Here is a 6000-nt window from a genome sequence, read left to right as displayed (position 1 = left end):
CACATGGAACAAAGTTGCCCACTGTCCCACGGATAGCACGACACAGAAGATTTCTTTTGTCTATCTGCTTTGTGCTTTGTTACTCAAGTAGCACCCCAAGCTGCCAGATGGAAGAGAAAATGAGGAATGAGAGTACTCTATCCTGCCTGTGATGAGTGAATTGTTAACCGTGCGGTGTGATCGTGCGCTTGGTCTTTGGATTGCAGGTACACGGGCGTCGAGTGTCGACGGAGAGTTGCCATGGAGGAGCTCAGGCCAGGCGGCAGCTGTGGCGTCCACTCCTGTATCGAGGGCGCAAGCGGCGACGGAAGACGGGTTTCTTGGTTTGCGCCACAAAACCAAGGAAGCTGACGGCGGTTGAAGACTCCAAGTCGTGGAGGCACGGGCGTCGGTCTTAGGACTGACGGAGGCGACGGGCGTCGACGGCGTCTAGGGCCTCGCTGCGGGCGAGGAGGTGACGGGCGTCAGGCGGCGTCTAGGGCCGTCAGAAGGCCGAGGCAGGAACGACGTCTAGGGCCACGGCGTGGAGGCAGGAATCTTCCCGCGCGTGGAGTTTTGGCGGTTTTCTCAAAACCGGCCACCTACCCGGGTTTCGCGGACCCTCCAAAACCGCGGAACGGATCTTCGTCCACATGGCGGCATCGCGGAGAAGGCTTCGAGTCGAAGAAAGAACATCGGCCGTCGGATGAGTCCAATGTATCTTTTCCAGTTTTGCCCCTACGGGCTTTCTAGTGTCTAGTTAAGTCTAGGGGTATTTTAGTCTTTAGTCTAGAGAGTTAGAGGGGATAAAATAGAGAGAGGAGGGCAGCCAACTAGTCTGGTCCACAAGTCCCCGTCGCCCCTCCTCCTCTCACGTTTTTCTTTTTTCCTTTCTTCCTCTCCTGATCTAGGGTTAGAATTTGGGGATGAAATCTTGAGATCTTGTACTGCAATTCAACGGGAATGGAGGCCCTTCCCTCCTGTGCCCTCCTGGTGTTTTTGATTTGAGTAGTTTGGTGTTGTTCTTGTGATTGGATTCGCGTTATTTCCTTTGGTCTCTTTTTCTGTTCTTGCGTAGTTCAAGGAGCAGCGCCGGCAAGGCGCACGGCGCCTGCCGCGTCGGTGCGGCGCTCGGGACGAGCAGCGCATGCCCGTGCTGACATAGGGCCGCACGCGCGCCAGGATGGCAGCAGCAGCAGGCAGTGCCTCTTCGGCAGCACATCTTCGGGCAGGTGGCGGCCGGCACAGCAGCTTCGCGTGGCACCTTCAGCGACAGGCACCACGAGCACATCACTGCTGCAGGCAGGGCGATTCAGCAAGCATGTATCTGCATATGTTTCTTGCAGGGTCTTTGCTTCGACGGCTGCTGTCTCTGGAGCAGTGAACCAGCGGAGGTGTCAAGGCGCATTCAACCTGTTTGATGAATTGATCCAAAGGGGACGACATAGCAGTAGCAACACAGGAGGCCGAGTGCAGCCTACCAGTAGCAGGCCAACGTGGAGCAAGTAGATTCGTGTCCAGCACTGTAAGCTTTTCTTTTCCTTTCTTCTACTCCTCTCACGTATATCTACTTTTGTAATTGGTATGGATTCGTGTCCAGAATGGAAATGGGTAGAAATTGGTATGGATTTCATTGTGGGGTTACCACGTACAAAGGATGGCTATGATTCTATATGGGTTATTGTGGATAGGTTGACAAAGGTAGCGCACTTCATTCCAGTGAAGACTACTTACTCGGGAGCCAAACTAGCAGAGCTATACATATCCAGGATTGTCTGCCTACATGGGGTACCTAAGAAGATTGTGTCTGACAGAGGTACTCAGTTCACATCTCGGTTTTGGCAAAAGTTGCATGAGTCAATGGATACGAAGCTGAACTTCAGCTCAGCTTATCACCCGCAGACAGATGGGCAGATAGAAAGGACCAATCAGGTGTTAGAGGATATGCTTAGAGCTTGTGCTCTAAAGCACGGAGGCAGTTGGGATAAGAGCTTGCCGTATGCAGAGTTTTCATACAACAATAGTTACCAAGCCAGCTTGAAGATGGCACCGTTTGAGGCATTATATGGAAGGAAGTGCAGGACTCCATTATATTGGAGTGAGACAGGAGAAAGCTAGTTGTTCGGCCCAGAGATCATCAAAGAGGCCGAACGACAAGTACAGATTGTCAGAGAGAATCTGAAAGTCGCACAGTCGAGGCAGAAGAGTTATGCAGACATGGGACGTAGAGAGTTGATCTTTGAAGAAGGAGATTTTGTGTATCTCAAAGTGTCACCTATTAGAGGTTTGCGCAGATTCAAAGTTAAGGGGAAGTTGTCACCTCGTTACATCGGACCATTAAAGATCTTGGCCCGGAAGGGTGAAGTAGCTTATGAGCTAGAACTACCGGCCCGATTGTCCAATGTGCACAATGTGTTCCATATATCTCAGTTGAGAAAGTGTTTGAGGGTGCCAGAGGAGGAGTCACCACTGGAGGAACTGAATGTGCAGGATGATCTGACTTATACCGAGTATCCAGTCAAAATTTTGGATACACTAGAGAGAATTACTCGGAGTAAGAGAATACGGATGTGTAAGGTTCAGTGGAGTCATCATGCAGAGGATGAGGCTACTTGGGAAAGAGAAGATGAGTTACAGGCAGAATTCCCTCAGCTCTTTGCTAGCCCAGCCGAATCTCGAGGACGAGATTCGGGGTAGGTTTGTAACACCCGTATTTTCAAATTAGGAGCCTAAATAAATTTAATTAGGTTTTTTTGTAGGTTCGATAAGGTTTTATTTATTTTATCTCGGATTTAGAGCATTTATCGCAAGCTTAAAATAAAATATTTAGCCATAAAATAAATGTAAGGAATATAGGTTTGTGCATCTCATGCTACTTTACATCTTTTATTTGCTTGTTGTTCAACTTAAATTCAAATCTTTGAGTTTGAATTTAAATTGAAAATGTTTGAATCGTTTTGGAAAATGGAAAATCTTTTCTCTTTCTCCGTCTCTTTTAGCCCAGCACGTTTTTTCTTTTTCTTCTTTCACCACGTGGCCCAGAACTCATTCCCGCGGCCCGTTCTTCGCCTCCCGGCCTAGTTCGGCCCAGCGCTCACCTCCCCCTCCCTGTCTCACCGCCAGGCAGGCCCCGCCCGTCGGGTTCGTCTCCCTCCCCCAACCGAGCCGGACTCAAGCTCGAGTTCGACCCGGCCGCGCGCGCCGCCGCGCCCCCCTTGGGCCCGCACGCCCAGGCGCCAGGTCGTCCCTATAAAAGGAACCCGAGACCCCCCCTAGACCTCGCCAAACCCGCAGCCGTCGCCTTAGCCCTCGCTAACGCGCGCCGCCGCGCCCCCCTTGGGCCCGCACGCCCAGGCGCCAGGTCGCCCCTATAAAAGGAACCCAAGACCCCCCCTAGACCTCGCCAAACCCGCAGCCGTCGCCTTAGCCCTCGCTAACCCTAGCTCCCAGAGCCGCCGCTTCGTCGAGTTCGGAGCTCGCCGCCGTGCCGCCGTTCCGCTCTGCTTCCTCGACGACATCGCTGCTCCGGAGCTTCGCCGTGGTGAGAGGAACCTCGCCGACCCCGTCTATTTTCCTATCTCGCCTTCTTGCCGGCGCTTAGCTCGCCAGAGTTTTCACTCCGCCATGCGCCGCCGCTAGCGCTGCTCCGGCCGTTGTCTCGCTGTCCAGATCCCCTAATCGAGTTCGCGACTTCACGAACATGCTCCCCGACCCAAATCCGAGCCTAACCCAAGCCCAGATGACCGTTTTGGTCTACTCCGGCCATCCTGCCGCCGCGCGCCGCCGCCTAGCTCGCCGCCGGCCGCTCACGCCGCCGCCAGTCCGACCCAAAGAACCCTAACCGTTGGATCTAAATCGAACGACCCAAATTAGATCGAATCCAAGTCAACTAAGTTAGAAACCGGTCAACCGTGGTCTTTTTGCACATAAGCCCCTCTATTTTTCCAAAATTAACCCGCCGTCCACTGCTGTTGAAAAGTATTTACGGAAAAGCCCTTTCTTTTATGTTTTAGCCCCTGAGTATAAGGTTTAATTAAGTTTTAGCCCTTAGATCTTGTTTTAGCCATAACTTTCTCGTTTTAGATCCATTTTCGATGATCTTTATGCTCACGCGATCGTTGCAACGAGTAGTATAGTTTAGTAACCTCTTTTTGTACTGTTTATGTTGTTTGGTGTACTGTTTCTTATTGTTTGTAGTCGCTCGTTTGTATGTGCGCGTTTGGTGCGATAGACGATCCGCAGTTCGAGGAGCAGCAGCAAGATCAAGGCTTCGGAGGGCTGGACCAGCAGCAGTTTGAGGAAGGCAAGTGGACCCTTGATCATGTTTTTGACCCATGAAATCACCAAATCTATCACATTTACTTTTATGTACATGCATGTGTCTATAAAATGATGGGAACCGAGTTAAGGACATGCCTAGTATTGTTTACCTTATTCCTTGATCAACTTGGGTTTAATTTCATGTTGGGTAGCTATGCTAGTTGCTATACTTTGGGTTATGGTTGGTTAATGATGATACAAATGCTATACTTGTTTACTTCATGTTCATGATGCTTAATGTTGTTAATCAAGAGTATATGATTTAATTGGAACATGGAGAACCACCCAGAAAAATAGTGCAACCACAATACTATATGGCTCTGGTCTTGGCTAAGTAACTAGATGATCTATATGTCGTGCTGGGGCGGTGATTGGTGGATTTTTTTCGGGTTATCGTGCTTTGAGGAGCGGGTGAAGGAAGCTTCGTCTTCTGAGGCACCGCAGAAAAAGGGACCAGTGCATACATATAGTGATTCTTTGGAAAAGCCTCGTAGTGAATCCCTAGCCACTCACCAAAGGAAGTGTTTAAGGGCCTTGCAAACCCGGGCGACATGGGAAACACGAATTGTGGGTAAAGTGTACAACCTCTGCAGAGTGTAAAACTAACCGGTTAGCCGTGTTCACGGTCAAGAGCGGCTTGGACCCTCACATGATAATTGAACTTGAAGTTGATCTAATTCGATGCTCTAATTTATGGTTAATTGTTGTTTATCTCTCTATATATGCTTATCTTGTTGGTTTAATGGTATATACTTATATCTAGATAATGCTTGCTAATAAAATATGATCAACTAAAAATGCTGAATGCAGTTAAACCGTGTCAGCTATTCCTTGAAATAGCCTTGCATATATTATAGTTGTTTTCCTGCCACTTGTTGAGTACCAACCATAAGTGTACTCACCCTTGCATACTTGCTGCTCAGACCATAATAACAACTGTCCGGAGTTTCCAGAAGACTTCGAGGATTTCTAGGCGTATGTCTCCCAGTCATCTGCCTGTGCTGAAGAAGATTCCGCTTCTACTCTATAGACGTTTACTTATTCGCTTAAGACATTTGGTTTTGTAATAAAGTTATTTAATACTGTCTTTACGCTTGCACTAGTTGTGATATTCACTTTATGGTTAATCATATGTGTGTAAACTGATCCTGGCGCACATATGAGATGCATTCGGTTTGCCTTTATAAACCGGGTGTGACAAGATGGGAGGACTATTAGCTGATCGCCTAGAGAAGAAACCAAAAGAAAAGTGGTGGGCACAACTAGAATGGCATAGCAGACAACAAGAAACACTACCACTGAATCAGATCATCTAGAACTGAAAACGGTACCTGAATACTGAATATGGAACCACTGTTATTGGGCTGATCAGAGTATTATACACAGAGATCAGTATGTGTCAATGAATTTTGTTTTTCCGTTCTGCTCCCAACCCGATGTAATCATTCAGAAATTGTTCTCTGTCTAGCATGAAACTTCTGCTATCTCTGCATGATCAACACATTTAAATCAGCCAATGAGGCATGTGTTATTAGAAGGAAAACGGGGAAATCAGAACTCTATATTGGTTTAAGTACCTGGGGCAAGGAGCTTGCCGCAACAATCAACCCCCCTTTTTTAACTTTTCTTTTTTTTCCCTCAGCTGTACAACAGAGATGACAAGAAATAGGTGCACAATCAAGACATGTACATCAAGAAATA

This window comes from Panicum virgatum, chromosome 8N, assembly GCF_016808335.1.
Source record: "Panicum virgatum strain AP13 chromosome 8N, P.virgatum_v5, whole genome shotgun sequence".
Classification (NCBI taxonomy): domain Eukaryota; kingdom Viridiplantae; phylum Streptophyta; class Magnoliopsida; order Poales; family Poaceae; genus Panicum; species Panicum virgatum.
The sequence above is the reverse complement of the archived record's forward strand: the minus strand, read 5'-3'. Positions refer to the sequence as shown.